We start from the raw sequence: 17,901 nt of genomic DNA on the forward strand, positions 1-17,901 counted from the left end.
ATAAGGTTTAGTTTTGGTGTCCAGGCTATGACTTAATCACTCCCCACAGATATATTTACATTGACATATCGAGGAGTGATGAGCAAAGATTCAGTTGGAGCCTGAAGATGGATGCTGGGGTGGAGGTGGGGCTGACTTCATTGCTGCCAATGCCAACCACTGGACATCCTGGCTCTCACTGAGACCTGGATTAAACTTGAAAACAATGCCACCCACTTTCGACCAACTACACATTCTCCCATACCTCTCGTCCATCTGGACACTGAGGCAGGACAGGCCTATTCATTTCTAGTGTTACCGGCGCCAGAGCTAGGGGTCTCTGGTCCGGCAGCATGAGCCCCTCAGGCAGCGTGCACTGAGTGGCTGAGCTACGGTATAAATACCTGTGGATCCAAACACACAACACGAGAGCTGTTAGCTTCCACTACTGCTGCTCGGTATGTTTATTATCTGAACATGCGCTGAGCACATCACATTTCATATATACAACATTGCAAATCATACCAATTACGTTCAGAATAGTATTAACAGACAATAACTAGTGGCCAGCAACGTTTATGGTCGGAACGGCTCACACACACACATACACTCATTCTTGTTTTACCGACCTTTTGCAGACGGAAGTGAACAAGGCAATAAAATACATATTTACACATAATACAATGCTTAGCTCTACTTCATAGCTTCGCTTATATGTTGTTACATAGTTGAACTGAACAGAACTGTACAAATAGTACATTTTACAAACCTGTGGATCCAAACACACAACACGAGAGCTGTTAGCTTCCACTACTGCTGCTCGGTATGTTTATTATCTGAACATGCGCCGAGCAAAGCAGAGCGGAAGCCGTTTGCTTGAACCCACTGGTGTTATAGCACCCTCTACTGGTGCAAAGTAGCAGTGCTTTCTGCAAAACTGTCTTTATAAAGGTTCAAATATTACAATGAAAAAGAGGGGGGTGTCTGTTAACATAATAAACTATATGTGGCTATTTCAGACCCACTACACTCTCCCCTGCTTCAAGAGATGTCTCCGACATCCAGAACCAAACTAACAAAAATCTTAAAAGAAAATGTCTCAAAACAGTCCAATTGTCAACGTAAGTGTGTGTCAATGTAGGTGTAGGTGTGTGTGTGTGTGTGTGTGTACAGTAAAGTCTGGTCTCGTCTGTTCTTCAAGTCTTTGTGTGTCTCTAGCATGTCCACACTGCTTGTGCAGGGTAGAAACAATGTTCGGGGACAGCTGTGTAAAAGGAGGGTATGGGACATGGATTGAGGGGTAATGGAAGATGAGACGTGGGGTAAGGGGCATAGGCGAACATCAGGCTTGCACCTGGTCCCCAAGACTGGTATGATGGTTGTCCAAGATGGTCATATGTGAGCCTTTCTCGAGGTCTCGGTGCTCGAGCTGACCTCTTCACAGGTTGCACTTCCTCCTCGGGCAGTTCCATTGCAGGCTCATCATTTTCCTCCTGCTCTCTTGAATCAGCCTCCTCCACAGTGTCATCAGTTCTGAGTTCTTCTTGCACTTCCTGATCTGGTGGTGGGACAGCTGCCAGCTGGTCTGGTATCTGCACTGGATCTAAGACGGTGACAGTATCATGTTGTTGTTGTTTTTGAGACATATTTGTTACCTGTCTCCGTGGTTGAAACTCTGGGGCTATCGGTCGGAGCTCATCTGGTGGGTTAGACTGAGGACTTGCGGGTCTGACTCTCCTCCTGCTATATACAGGAATTGTTCGAAGGCAATAGGTGTATTCCTCTTCTTCCTCAGAGTGTTCAGGCTCCTGCTCCACCGTCTCTCTGTTGCTTCTGTGATAGTCTGTCTGTCTTTGTCTCTTTCTCAGTGCGGACTGACTCAGTGGGACTTCTAAAGGCAAATCATTAACAAGTAGCAGAAGGTTGCGATGCAGCACACGGAGAGTGCGTTCTCCTGTTTCTGGTTGAACTCTGTAAACAGGTCCGTCTCCCATCTTTTCAACCACTCGATGAACCTTTTTTTCCCAATAAGCTCTAAGTTTCCCCGGACCACCCCTCTCTGACAGATTCCTGACCAGCACACGGTCTCCAGGCTGCAGTGTAATACCTTTAACATGCTGATCGTAATACTTCTTTCCCTTAGCTGAACGCTTCCCACTGTTTTCTGAAGCAATCTTGTACGCTTCCTGCATGCGTGAAGCCCATTGCTGAGCATATTCTTGTCTGGACCGTGGCTCCTCTTCAGGTTTCAAGTCAAAGAGAAGGTCTACAGGCAAACGTGGAGCTCTACCATAAAGAAGAAAAAAAGGTGAATAACCTGTTCCCTCGTGTCTCGTACAGTTGTATGCGTGGACAACGTGAGGTAGATGGTCCTTCCACTCTGTTTTTTTCTCCTCCTGCAGAGTGCGGAGCATTTGTAGAAGTGTCCTGTTCAGGCGCTCGACAGGATTCCCCTGTGGATGGTAGGGAGTGGTTCTGGAGTGGGAAATTCCTGCGAGCTGCTGGAGTCTCTGAAAGAGACTGTTTTCGAACTCCCGGCCCTGGTCATGATGCAGCTTTTCAGGGTACCCAAAGCGAGGGATAAAGTCATAAAAGATTTTCTCAGCCGCTGTTCTGCCAGCTTTGTTTTTTGTGGCATAAGCTTGACCAAACCGAGTAAAGTGGTCTACCAGGACCAAAATGTACTCATAACCGCCTTTACTCTGTTCAAGATGTAAATAATCAATTGAGATGAGTTCAAATGGGGCACTGGTTGTTATAGAACCCATAGGTGCTCTCTCTGGTCGGGTAGGATGTTTTTGTTTAACACACTGACACTGGCGAATGACATAATCTTCTATGTCCTGTTGCATATAAGGCCAATAAAACCTTTCTCGTGCTAAATGTATGACTTTGTCGGCGCCCACATGCCCCATGTCATCATGTAAATGTTTTAACACGGTGGCCTTCAGTTTACTGGGGAGAACCAACTGCTTCCTCTGTCCTGTCTGTCTGTACAAAATCCCTTTGTCCAGTCTGAGTCTGTTCCATTCGTGTACCAGTCTGCGTGTTTCTCGTCCCATTTGTCTCTTGTCTTTATCCTGAGGCCTCCATCCACTGTTCTTTAGGTTTATCACCTCCCAGATAGGGGCATCTTCTTTCTGTGCAGCTCTGACACTCTCTGGGGTGATAACTGGGGTGCCTCCAAAGTGTGCGTCACCAACATCTGACTGCAGCTGTAATGCAGCGACCCATGGCACATCACCGTCTTTCACAGCTTTGTCTCCCTGCCAGACAGCGGAGACTACATCAGGGGACACTGTCTCTGTGAACTCTGTCAGGTGACCATCAAGATGCACTGGGTGTCTTGACAGGGTGTCAGCATCGGTGTTCGACTTGCCTGGTCGATATTTGATGGTGAAATGAAAGTCTGCTAATTCACCCACCCAACGATGCCCGACTGCGTTTAACCTGGCTGAGCTCAAAACATATGTAAGGGGGTTATTGTCGGTGTATACTGTGAAAGTGGGGGCATAATAGAGGTAATCTCTAAATTTATCACAGATTGCCCACTTTAACGCCAGGAACTCAAGCTTGCTAGAATGGAGATGGTAGTTTTTCTCAGCAGGCGTGAGTGTCCTGGAGCCATAAGCAATAACCCGGAGCTTGCTTCCCTGCTGTTGATAGAGTACAGCTCCCAGACCTTCGTTCGAGGCATCTGTGTGGAGTACAAAAGGTAAGTCATACTCTGGATAAGCCAAAATGGGTGGACTGGTTAACATATCCACCAGGCGTGATACTACAGCACTGTGATCTGGTGTCCAATAAACAGGTGTTTTGGATAAAAGCTGACCACTTGTAGTATTTTTTGACTTGACCTTGATAGCTCTCTGGCTAGGCTCACTAGGACTCTCTATTAGCTGAAAGAGGGGTCTTGCTATCCTAGAAAAGTCCTGTATAAATGTTCTGTAATAGCCTAAAAAACCTAAGAGGGCTCTGACCTCTCCCACATTCTTTGGCTCTTTCTTTTTCAAATGCTGAACTGCCTCAATATCTTTAGGGTCTATCTGAACACCTTCACGTGTCACTAAACGTCCTAAATACCTGACCTGGCTTTTAAACAGTTCACATTTGTTTGGGCGCAGTTTAATACCATGCTCTCGCAGGCGACAGAGCACCCGTCTCAGATCTTCAACATGGTCATGAAAAGTCTTAGAAAAACAGAGAATGTCATCCAAATATGGAGAACAACACTCGTCCCTTAACCCGTCAAGAACTCCCTCCATACATCTTTGAAAAGCCGCTGGAGCGTTTGTTAGACCAAATGGGAGACGGGTCCACTCATAAAGGCCCCAGGGTGTGCTGAAGGCAGTCAGATGTCTGGAGTTCTCATCGACAAAGCCTTGATGGTATGCACTGCCCTGGTCGAGTATGGAAAACCATGAGTACCCCCCCAGACTGTCTAACAGATCTTGGATGCGTGGAAGAGGGTGGCGGTCGGGGATGGTTTTCCGATTCAAGCCTCTGAAATCAATACACAGACGCAACCTCTTGTCCTTCCTCCTGACACAGACCACTGGAGATGAGTAGGAAGAAGTGGACTTTCTGATCCAGCCCTGGTCAAGCAGATTTTGGACATAGTCTTTCACCTCTTTGTACAAGGGCTTAGGGACAGAGTTGTAGGACGTCTGCACTGGCGTGTCATCCTTCAGATGGATCTTCAGTTGCAGGTTTGGGATGCACCCAATGTCACAATCATCTTTGGCGAAGACATCCGACTCCTCGTACAACATGTCTCTGACTATGTTTTGTTCGTGTCTCTCCAGATGCGACACATCAACAGGGGGGCGCCATCTCTGGCCTGTTGTGTCCTCTGTCTTGTTTTTCTCACTTATTTCTCTTTGCCTGTCTGTGCTAACCTGAGCTGAGGATGTATTAACAGTGTTAGGAGACATGGGTTCTAACCCACCTGGAAAACAGTTTACTGGTTTAATTTCAGTAACTTCTTCTAATGTTCCTAAAACTGTTCTCTTAGGGAGGTAGATGGCATGTTTAGTGGGGTTTTGAACTGGTATCTTCACAATTTTTGTGGACCCACTTGGAACATCAACTAAGGCCTGAAACAAATCCAACCCCTCAGGACAGTTACCCACTACATCAGGTTGGAAGAGCATAACCCCACCTCTCGGCCATTCCCTGACTCTGCACCTCACCTCACAAATCTGCCCTGCAGGAATGGTGGAACCCGCCTTCCCTGTTCTCACACTGCACTCTACAGCTGTCTCACCTGGGGTCAGTGTCTGGCAAGCAAAAACTAGGGCTTCAACAGCATTGTCATTTATACTTAAGGTTTCTTTTAATAAAGCAGAAATATCAACATCACTTCTCTGTTCTTTGATGATCTCAACTAACACATTGCTGCCTAAGAGAGGACAGTGGAGACAGTTCTGGCTGATTAGCATTGGCACTTGAATGGTGGCATATCCACAGTGTTTGTTACCGATTTGGAGTTCAACGTCTGCCCATCCATCAAAGGGGACATCTGTGCCATTTGCTGCAGAAATCACCAGCGGCTCATCGAGAGGGAGGGACTCAAGTGGCTGGATTTTGACACCGGGGAGTGCTTCTTCCATCCAGTCTCTCCCCACCATCGTCACTTGAGCCCCTGAGTCAAGCAACATCTGGAGAGGAGCACCATTGAGAGTACATGATACCATACATCGCTTTCCTATGAGCTGTGCTAAGCGTTTCTTTGTTGGTGGTTGACACTGTGCTTTTGTTTTTACAGGACTTGCTGCCTTAGACATGCTGGGTTGGGCTGGGGGTTCCTTATCTGTCACGGTCACTGGCTGCCCTTCTCCAGTGACCTCATCCCGTTTCCCGACATCCTCTTTTGAAGACAGCCGACCGCCCGATGTCCAGCTTGGCCACATACGAAGCAGTGAGGGCAACTCATCTTGCCCTGCTGAACACAGTTGCGGCATCTGCCGCGGGCTTCAGGTGTTGGTGGCATTGGCTGGGCTGAGTGTGTGGTCACAGGGATGGCAGTGTCAGCAGGCTTCACCACTTGGGCCAGCTGTTTGGTCAGGGAGGACACCTGGGCAGACAGTTCTTTAATAGCAGTACGGTTAGCCTGTAACTCAGTGTCAACTCTAGTCTGCTTAGTTGAGTCACTACAGTCAAGCTGAGCGGGGCTCACAGTCACTGGTCGGTTCTTAGCTACTGTGCCAAGGCGTCTGAGTCTCTCTGTCTCCTCACTGGTAGACTTAGTGATTTGGTCCAAAAGAAAGTCATCACTAACCTGTAAGTCTGTGAGAAGAGGTTTTAGATCATAACGAACATGGCTATTTTTCTCATTCAGACCTTGATACAGAGTGTGGAGAAAGGTGCCCTGAACCAGCCTTTTGTCATAGCCAAACTCGGCACCAGGTTGTTGTGACTCAAACAAAATGCGCTGCTTTAAACCCATTAGCCTATACAGAAATTGCTGAGGACTCTCTTTGTCCTGTTGTTTAGCATTACTTAACTCTTGAAAAAGTTCAGTGCTGCTTTTGTCCCTGATATGTGCGCGGAGAAACCGCTTGAGCTCATCAACAGTTAAATCATTTTTGTTTGTCAACATATCTCTGAATGTACCGGGTTTGATGATTTTCATCACAGTACGCATCACTTCTGACTCAGTAAAACCTTCCAGTATACCTTCTTCAATTTGTTTACAAAGGTTACTGTATGACATATCAGACCCAACATCAGAGATTTGTCCACCATGTAGCTTGAATTCTCTGCGTGGGAGCAGAGCTGCAAAATCATTCACCCTCAATACCTGATCTCCCATGCTGGACGCCAGACTCACTCTACCATGGGGAGATCCATCAACGCCTGCGGTGAAAGCTCTGGTGACTGTGGCAGTGTCAAAGTTCCTTGCTGGCCGTCCACCGTCTCTTCGTGAAGGTGCTGGATAAGTATGAATGTCTCTGTCCTGTGATGGGCTGTTAGTGTGTGCATCTTTGTCCAATGATGGAGGTGAAAGGGAATGAATGTCTTTGTCCACCGGCAATGGCTGTGTGGAAATGTTGTGGTTGTGTGTGGATGTTGTTGATTGTGTGACTGTGTTGTGATGGTCAGAACGAGATGAAGTGGATAGCTGCTCCTGGTGGGGTGATGAATCCTCCACTGGCTGTCCTGTCTCTGGCGCAGTCTGGCAAGCTTCACTTCCACCGGGACACTCACGTCACTAGGCAGAAATGCTAATCATCCCGGACGAGCCCCCAAATGTTACCGGCGCCAGAGCTAGGGGTCTCTGGTCCGGCAGCATGAGCCCCTCAGGCAGCGTGCACTGAGTGGCTGAGCTACGGTATAAATACCTGTGGATCCAAACACACAACACGAGAGCTGTTAGCTTCCACTACTGCTGCTCGGTATGTTTATTATCTGAACATGCGCTGAGCACATCACATTTCATATATACAACATTGCAAATCATACCAATTACGTTCAGAATAGTATTAACAGACAATAACTAGTGGCCAGCAACGTTTATGGTCGGAACGGCTCACACACACACATACACTCATTCTTGTTTTACCGACCTTTTGCAGACGGAAGTGAACAAGGCAATAAAATACATATTTACACATAATACAATGCTTAGCTCTACTTCATAGCTTCGCTTATATGTTGTTACATAGTTGAACTGAACAGAACTGTACAAATAGTACATTTTACAAACCTGTGGATCCAAACACACAACACGAGAGCTGTTAGCTTCCACTACTGCTGCTCGGTATGTTTATTATCTGAACATGCGCCGAGCAAAGCAGAGCGGAAGCCGTTTGCTTGAACCCACTGGTGTTATAGCACCCTCTACTGGTGCAAAGTAGCAGTGCTTTCTGCAAAACTGTTTTTATAAAGGTTCAAATATTACAATGAAAAAGAGGGGGGTGTCTGTTAACATAATAAACTATATGTGGCTATTTCAGACCCACTACACAACCTTTGGAAAGGTCAAAGGTCAGCGGTTCGGGTATGTTTTTTGTAATAATTCCTGAAGGCATTGAGCCAGGAGTCTGATTTTACGGTATGTGTATCAAGGACTAAGGCTGATCTAGGATGCCGGGTTTCAGAGCTGTGCAACCTTCGGAAAGGTCAAAGGTCAGCCGTTCGGGCGTGTTTTTTGTAATAATTCCTAAAGGCATTGAGCCAGGAGTCTGATTTTTCCGTATGTGTATCAGGGACTAAGGCTGATCTAGGATGCTGAGTTTCAGACCCGTGCAACCTTTGGAAAAGTCAAAGGTCAGCCGTTTGGGTGTGTTTTTTTCTAATAATTCCTGAAGGAATTGAGCCAGATGTCTGATTTTCCATATGTGTATCAGGGACTAAAACTGACCTAGGGTGCTGAGTTTCAGACCCGTGCAACTTTCAGAAAGGTCAAAGGTCAGCCGTTTGGGTGTGTTTTTTGTAATAATTTCTAAAGGCATTCACTCAGGGGTCTGATTTTTCTGTATGTGTATCAGGGACTAAGACTTATCCAGGTTGCAGAGTTTCAGACCTGTGCAACCTTTGGAAAGGTCAAAGGTCAGCCGTTCAGGTGTGTTTTTTGTAATAATTCCTAAAGGCATTAAGCCAGGAGTCTGATTTTTCCGTATGTGTATCAGGGACTATGGCTGATCCAGGGTGCCGAAGTATTCAGCTGAGATAAGGCTGTTTTCGGATGTTTTTCTTTTTCCTACTGTCCCATAATATAAAACTCACAAATGAAGTTAACATCTTATATAAATACTTCTATATCTTCACTGTTTGATTTTGCAATGATTTCACTGATTGGATGTGTTTTTCTATTGGTGTCTGTTCGTGTGCGCATTCAGCTGAGATAAGGCTGTTTCCTGATTTTTTTCATTCTTCTACTCTCCCATAACATACACCTCACAAATGAAGTTAAAATCTCATAAGTTATACTTCCGTACCGTCACTGTTTGAATGTCATAGTCATAGTATATCATAGTATAGACATGTCATAGTCTAGAATGTCGTCCATAGTATAGAACAATTCAATAATGTCATAGTATGGTATGTCGTCAAAAATCACACAAAAATGTCATAGTATATTATGTCGTCCAAAATGAGACAAAAATGTCATGGTATAATATGTCGTGCAAAATAACTCAAAAATGTCATAGTATAGTATGTCGTCCAAAATTAGACAAAAATGTCATAGTATCGTATGTCGTTCAAAATGAGACAAAAATGTCAAAAAGTAGTATGTCATGCAAAATAACTCAAAAATGTCATAGTATAGTATGTCGTCCCAAATAACTCAAAAATGTCATAGTATAGTATGTCATCCAAAATCCCACCAAAATATCATAGTATAGTATGTTGTCTAAAATGAGACAAAAATGTCATAGTATAGTATGTAATCTAAAATACTTCTGTACCCTCAGTGTTTGATTTTGGAATGATTTCACTGTCTGGATGTGTTTTTCTATTGGTGTCTTTTTGTGTGGGTATTCAGTTGAGGTAAGGCTGTTTCCTGATTTATTTCATTTTTCTATTGTCCCATAATATAAACCTCACAAATGAAGTTAACATCTTATAAGATATACTTCTGTTGCTTTATTGTTTGATTTTGCAATGATTTCACAGTTTGGATGTGTTTTTCTATTAGTGTATTTTTAATGAGAAAATGTTTTCCCTATGTGTATCAGGGACTAAGGTTGATCGAGGGTACCGAGTTTCAGACCTGTGCAACCTTTGGAAAGGTCAAAGGTCAGCCGTTCAGGTGTGTTTTTTGTAATAATTCCTAAAGGCATTAAGCCAGGAGTCTGATTTTTCCGTATGTGTATCAGGGACTAAGGCTTATCCAGGGTGCTGAGTTTCAGACCTGTGCAACCTTTGTGAAGGTCAAAGGTCAGTCGTTCGTGTGTGTTTTTTGTAAAAATTCCTAAAGGCATTGAGCCAGGATGCTGATTTCGCCGTATGCGTATTAGGGACTAAGGTTGATCCAGGGTGCCGAGTTTCAGACCTGTGCAACCTTTGGAAAGGTCAAAGGTCAGTCGTTTGTGTGTGTTTATTGTAAAAATTCCTAAAGGCATTGAGCCAGGATGCTGATTTCGCCGTATGCGTATTAGGGAGTAAGGTTGATCCAGGGTGCCGAGTTTTAGACCTGTGCAACCTTCAGAAAGGTCAAAAGTCAGCCGTTCGGGTGTGTTTTTTGTAAAAATTCCTAAAGGCATTGAGCCAGGATGCTGATGTCGCCGTATGTGTAACAGGGAGTAAGGTTGATCCAGGGTGCCGAGTTTTAGACCCGTGCAACCTTTGGAAAGGTCAAAGGTCAGCAGTTTGGGTATGTTTTTTGTAATAATTCCTGAAGGCATTGAGCCAGGAGTCTGATTTTTCCGTATGTGTATCAGGGACTAAGGCTGATCTAGGGTGCTGAGTTTCAGACCTGTGCAACCTTTGGAAAGGTCAAAGGTCAGCCGTTCGGTGTGTTTTTTGTAATACGAAGGCATGTGCCAGGAGCTGGTTTATCAAGGACCATAGCTGATCCAGGGTGCCGAGTTTCAGACCTGTGCAACCTCGGAAAGTTCAAAGGTCAGTGCTTCATGTGTTTTTTGTAATAATTCCTAAAGGCATTGAACCAGGAGTCTGATTTTTCCGTATGTGTATCAGGGACTAAGGCTGATCTAGCGTGCTGAGTTTCAGACCCGTGCAACCTTTGGAAAAGTCAAAGGTCAGCCGTTTGGGTGTGTTTTTTTCTAATAATTCCTGAAGGAATTGAGCCAGATCTCTGATTTTCCATATGTGTATCAGGGACTAAAACTGACCTAGGGTGCTGAGTTTCAGACCCGTGCAACTTTCAGAAAGGTCAAAGGTCAGCCGTTTGGGTGTGTTTTTTGTAATAATTTCTAAAGGCATTCACTCAGGGGTCTGATTTTTCTGTATGTGTATCAGGGACTAAGACTTATCCAGGTTGCAGAGTTTCAGACCTGTGCAACCTTTGGAAAGGTCAAAGGTCATCCGTTCAGGTGTGTTATTGGTAATAATTTGTAAAGGCATTAAGCCAGGAGTCTGATTTTTCCATATGGAAAGGTCAAAGGTCAGCCTTTCTGGTGTGTTTTTTGTTATAATTCCTAAAGGCATTGAGCCAGGAGTCTGATTTTTCCGTATGTGTATCAGGGACTAAGGCTGATCTAGAGTGCCGAGTGTCAGACCTGTGCAACCTTCGGAAAGGTCAAAGGTCAGGCTGAAATTGCACCAAATAGTTTTCTGGAGGACTTTATTCATATTTTTTTCAGATTATTGTTTAGTGGCTACGGAGGATCCTCTGTTCTGAATATGGGGTCCAAAGGTCACCGTGCAGCAGCCAAAAGGACAGTCTGTATAATTCAAACGTAAAAAAAGCAAGAAACTGTCTTTTCTTCAATAAATTATAAGGGCATTGAGCCAGGGATCTGATTTTTCAGTATGTGTAGTAGTGACTAAGACTGATTGAGGGTATTTTAATCTTTTTTCTACAGTCCTATAATATGAAATTTAACATCTCATAAGATATAGTTTTATACCTTCAGTGTTTGATTTTGCAATGATTCCACTGTTTGGATGTGTTTTTCTATTTGTGTCTGTTTTTGTGCGCATTCAGCAGGGATAAGGCTGTTTTCTGATTTTTTTCATTTTTCTACTGTCCCATAACATAAACCTCACAAATAAAGTTAACATCTTATAATATATACTTCTGTACCTTCACTGTTTGATTATGCAATGATCTCACAGTTTGGATGTGTTTTTCTTTTATATCTGTTTTTGTGCACATTCATCTGAGATAAGGCTGTTTCCTGATTTTTTTTCATATTTCTACTGTCCCATAATGTAAAACTAACTAATGAAGTTCCGTTCCTTCACTGTTTGAATGTCATAGTCATAGTATATCATAGTATAGACATGTCATAGTATAGTATGTCGTCCAAAATAACAATAAAATGTCATTGTATAGTATGTTGTCCAAAATCACAAAAATATGTCATATATGTCTTCCAAAATGAGACAAAAATGTCATAGTATAGAATGTCGTCCAAAACAACTCAATAATGTAATAGTATAGTATCAGTCAGTCAGTCATCATCTAACCGCTTTATCCTTCACCAGAGGGTCGCGGGGATGCTGTGCCAATCTCAGCTACATCGGGCGATAGGCGGGGTACACCCTGGAAAGTTCGCCAGTCCATCGCAGGGCCACACACAGCTAAAGATAAACAACCATTCACTCTCACACTCACTCCTACGGTCAATTTAGAGTGTCCAATTCACCTAACTCCACATTGCATGTTTTTGAACTGTGGGAGGAAGCCGGAGAACCCGGAGAGAACCCACACACACACAGGGAGAACATGCAAACTCCATGGAGAAAGGCCCTTGTTCCAACCGGGGCTCGAACATGGGTCTTCTCGCTGCAAGGTGAGAGTGCTAACCACTACACCACCGTGTGGCCCGTTATAGTATAGTATGTCGTCCAAAATGACACAAAAATATCATCATAGAGTATGTCATCCAAAATTAGACAAAAATGTCATAGTATAGTATGTTCTCCAAAATAAGACAAAAATATCATAGTATAGTATGTCATCCAAAATGACACAAAAATGTCATAGTTTAGTAAGCCGTACAAAATGAGACAAAAATGTCATAGTATAGTATGTCATCCAAAATGACACAAAACTGTCACAGTATAGTATGACATCCAAAATGACACAAAAAGTCATAGTATAGTTTGTTATCCAAAATGACAAAAAAATGTCATAATATAGTTTGTATTCCAAAATGACACAAAAATGTCAAAGTATAGTACGTTGTCCAAAATGAGACAAAAATGTCACAGTATAGTATGTCGTCCAAAATAACTAAAAAATGTCATGTTAGTATGTCATCCAAAATGACAAAAAAAATGTCATAGTATAGTATGTCGTCCGAAATGACACAAAAATGTCATGGTATAGTATGTTGTCCAAAATTAGACAAAAATGTCACAGTATAGTATGTCGTCCAAAATGAGACTAAAATGTCATAGTATAGTATGTCATCCAAAATGACACAAAAATGTCATAGTATAGTATGTTGTCCAAAATTGGACAAAAACGTCAGGGTATAGTTTGTTGTCCAAAATTAGACAAAAATGTCATAGTATAGTATGTCGTCCAAAATTAGACCAAAATGTCAAAGTGTAGCATGTCGTCCAAAATGACACAAAAATGTCATAGTATAGTATGTCTTGCAAAAATCTCAAATTGTCATAGTATAGTATGTCATCCAAAATGACACAAAAATGTCATAGTATAGTATGTTGTCCAAAATTAGACAAAAATGACACAGTATAGTATGTTGTCCAAAATTAGACAAAAATGTCACAGTATAGTATGTCGTCCAAAATAACTAAAAAATGTCATGTTAGTATGTCAACCAAAATGACACAAAAATGTCATAGTATAGTATGTCGTCCAAAATGACACAAAAATGTCACAGTATAGTATGTTGTCCAAAATTAGATAAAAATGTCATAGTGTAGTATAAGTCAAATACAAAATGCAAAGATGTTGGCAATATAGTATGTCAGTCTAAATAACAAAATGTCAAGGTATAGTATGTCGTCCAAAATGACACAAAATGTCATGGTATAGTATGTTTGCAAAAATCACCAAAATGTCATAGTAAAGTGGCAGCAGTAAAATTTGACAAAAAATGTCATAGTATAGTAGCTGTCAACCAAAATGACACAAAATGTTATAGTATGAGCCCAAAATGAGATTAAAATGTCAAAGTATAGTATGTCATCCAAAATGAGACAAAAATGTCATAGTATAGTATGTTGTCCAAAATGATAAAAAATGTCATAATATAGTATGCCGTACAATATGAGACAAAAATGTTTTAATATAGTATGTCTTCCAAAATTATACAAAAATGTCATAGTATAGTATGTCATCCAAAATGAGACAAGAATGTAATAGTAAAGTATGACGTCCAAAATCACACAAAAATGTCATAGTATAGTATCTTTTCCAAAATTAGACAAAAATGTCACAGTATAGTATGCTGTACAAAATGATACAAAAATGTCATACTATAGATTGTTGTCCAAAATTAGACAAAAATGTCACAGTATAGTATGTCGTGCAGAATGACAAAAAAATGTCACAGTATAGTATGCCTTACAAAATAAGACAAAAATGTAATGGTGTAGTATGTCGTCCAAAATGACACAAAAATGTCATACTATAGTATGTCGTCCAAAATGAGACAAAAATGTCATAGTATAGTATGCCGTACAAAATGAGACAAAAATGTCATACTATAGTATATCGTCCAAAATTAGACAAAAATGTCATAGTATAGTATGTCATCCAAAATGAGACAAAAATGTGATAGTAAAGTATGACGTCCAAAATCACACAAAAATGTCATAGTATAGTATCTTTTCCAAAATTAGACAAAAATTACACAGTATAGTATGCTGTACAAAATGATATAAAAATGTCATACTATAGTATGTTTTCCAAATTTAGACAAAAATGTCATAGTATAGTATGTCGTGCAGAATGACACAAAAATGTCACAGTATAGTATGCCTTACAAAATAAGACAAAAATGTCATAATATAGTATGTTGTCCAAAATTAGACAAAAATGTCGTAGTATAGTATTTTGTCAAAAATGAAACAAAAATCATATGGTATAGGATGTAGTGCAAAATCACCAAAAAATGTCACAGTATAGTATCTTTTCCAAAATTAGACCAAAATGTCACAGTATAGTATGCCGTACAAAATAAGACAAAAATATCATGGTATAGCATGTCGTCCACAATTAGACAAAAATGTCATAATATAGTATGTTTTCCAAAATGAGACAAAAATGTCATAGTATCGTATGTCGTCTAAAATGACACAAAAAAGGACACTATGTCGTCCATAATGAGATCAAAAATTGATAGTATAGTAAGTTGTCCAAAATGATACAAAAATGTCATAGTATAGTATGTCGTCCAAAATGACACATAAATCTCATGGTATAGTATGTCATTCAAGATGACACAAAAATGTCGAAGTATAGTATGTCGTCCAAAATGACACAAAGATGTCATAGTATAGTATGTTGTCCAAAATGAGAAAAATTGTCATAGTTTAGTATGTCATCCAAAATGTAACAAACATTTCATACTATAGTATGTCGTCCAAAATGACACAAAAATGTCATACTATGGTATGTCGTCCAAAATGAGACAAAAATGTCATAGTATAGTATGCCGTACAAAATGAGACAAAAATGTCATACTATAGTATATCGTCCAAAATTAGACAAAAATGTCATAGTATAGTATGTCATCCAAAATGAGACAAAAATGTGATAGTAAAGTATGACGTCCAAAATCACACAAAAATGTCATAGTATAGTATCTTTTCCAAAATTAGACAAAAATTACACAGTATAGTATGCTGTACAAAATGATATAAAAATGTCATACTATAGTATGTTTTCCAAATTTAGACAAAAATGTCATAGTATAGTATGTCGTGCAGAATGACACAAAAATGTCACAGTATAGTATGCCTTACAAAATAAGACAAAAATGTCATAATATAGTATGTTGTCCAAAATTAGACAAAAATGTCGTAGTATAGTATTTTGTCAAAAATGAAACAAAAATCATATGGTATAGGATGTAGTGCAAAATCACCAAAAAATGTCATAGTATAGTATCTTTTCCAAAATTAGACCAAAATGTCACAGTATAGTATGCCGTACAAAATAAGACAAAAATGTCATAGTATAGCATGTCGTACACAATTAGACAAAAATGTCATAATATAGTATGTTTTCCAAAATGAGACAAAAATGTCATAGTATCGTATGTCGTCTAAAATGACACAAAAAAGGACACTATGTCGTCCATAATGAGATCAAAAATTGATAGTATAGTAAGTTGTCCAAAATGAGAAAAATTGTCATAGTTTAGTATGTCATCCAAAATGTAACAAACATTTCATACTATAGTATGTCGTTCAAAATGAACTTTAAAAATCAATGGACTTTAAAAATCAAAGTCCAAAAAAAACCCCAAAACCTGAAACACAAACAGGAAGTGGGCATCTATGTCTTGCAAAAATCTCAAAATTGTCATAGTATAGTATTTTGTCCAAAATGACACAAAAATGACATAGTATAGTATGTCATCCAAAATGAGAAAAAAATGTCATAGTATAGTATGTCGTCCAAATTGACACAAAATGTCATAGTATATTATGTTGTCCAAAATTAGACAAAAATATCACAGCATAGTATGCCGTACAAAATGAGACAAAAATGTCACAGTATAGTATGCCGTACAAAATGAGACAAAAATGTCAGGGTATAGTATGTCGTGCAAAATGACACAAAAATGTTGTCCAAAATTTGACAAAAATGTCATAGTATAGTATGTCGTCCAAAATGACACAAAAATCTCATGGTATAGTATGTCATGCAAAATGAAACGAAAATGTCATACTTTAGTCAGTCATTCATTATCTACCACTTTATCCTCCACCAGAGGGTCGCTGGGGGTGCTGTGCCAATCTCAGCTACATCGGGCGATAGGCGGGGTACACCCTGGACAGTTCGCCAGTCCATCGCAGGGCCACACACAGATAGAGACAAACAACCATTCACTCTCACACTCACTCCTATGGTCAATTTCGAGTGACCAATTTACCTAATCCCCACATTGCATGTTTTTGGACTGTGGGAGGAAGCCAGAGAACCCGGAGAGAACCCACGCACACGGGGAGAACATGCAAACTCCATGCAGAAAGGCCCTTGTTCCAACCGGGGCTCGCACCCGGGTCTTCTCGCTGCAAGGCGAGAGTGCTAACCACTACACCACCGTGTGTCCGTCATAGTATAGTATGTCGTCCAAAATAAGACAAAAATGTCATAGTATAATATGTCATCCAAAATGACACAAAAATGTCATAGTATAGTATGTCATCCAAAATGACACACAAATATCATGGTATAGTATGTCGTACAAAATCACCAAAAATTCTCTTAGTATAGTATGTTGCCCAAAATTAGACAAAAATGTCATAGTCTAGTATGTCTTCCAAAATGACACAAAAATGTCATAATATAGTATCTCGTCCAAAATGACAAAAAAAGGTCATGGTATAGTATGTCGTGCAAAATGACACAAAAATGTCAAAGTATAGTATGTCGTCAAAAATGACTCAAAAATGTTGTCCAAAATTAGACAAAAATGTCATAGTATAGTATTTCATCAAAAATGAGAAAAAAGTGTCATATTATAGAATGTTGTCCAAAATGACACAAAAATTTTATAGTATAGTATGTCGTCCAAAATGACACAAAAAATATCATGGTATGGTATGTCATCCAAAATCACCAAAAATTGTCAAAGTATAGTATGTTTTCCAAAATGAGACAAAAATGTCATAGTTTAGTATGTTGTCCAAAATGAGACAAAAATGTCATCCAAAATGAGACAAAAATGTCATGGTATAGTATTTGGTGCAAAAATCTCAAAATTGTCATAGTATAGTATATTGTCCAAAATTAGACAAAAATGTCATAGTATAGTATATCATCCAAAAAGACACGAAAATGTCACAGTATAGTATGTTGTCCAAAATAACTAAAAAATGTCATATTAGTATGTCATCCAAAATGACACCAAAATGTCATAGTATAGTATGTCGTCCAAAATGACACAAAAATCTCATGGTATAGTATGTCGTGCAAAATCACCAAAAAATGTCATAGTATAGTTTGTTTTCCAAAATTAGACAAAATGTCATAGTATAGTATGTCATCCAAAATGAGACAAAAAATATCATGATAGAGTATGTCGTGCAAAATCACCAAAAATTGTCATACTATAGTATGTCGTCCAAAATGAGACA

General features: G+C 40.3%; 1 long non-coding RNA gene across 1 annotated transcript; it reads right to left on the bottom strand.

Moving 5' to 3' along the window:
- Positions 1-412: 412 nt before the first annotated feature.
- LOC122760226 lies at positions 413-7,940 on the bottom strand. Its single transcript, XR_006358346.1, has 2 exons — positions 7,323-7,940; positions 413-748 (listed from the first exon to the last, which is right to left on the bottom strand). It is a non-coding gene; the product is annotated as an uncharacterized LOC122760226 (long non-coding RNA).
- Positions 7,941-17,901: the final 9,961 nt, after the last annotated feature.

This window comes from Solea senegalensis, unplaced genomic scaffold (assembly GCF_019176455.1).
Source record: "Solea senegalensis isolate Sse05_10M unplaced genomic scaffold, IFAPA_SoseM_1 scf7180000013239, whole genome shotgun sequence".
NCBI classification, from domain to species: Eukaryota; Metazoa; Chordata; class Actinopteri; order Pleuronectiformes; family Soleidae; genus Solea; species Solea senegalensis.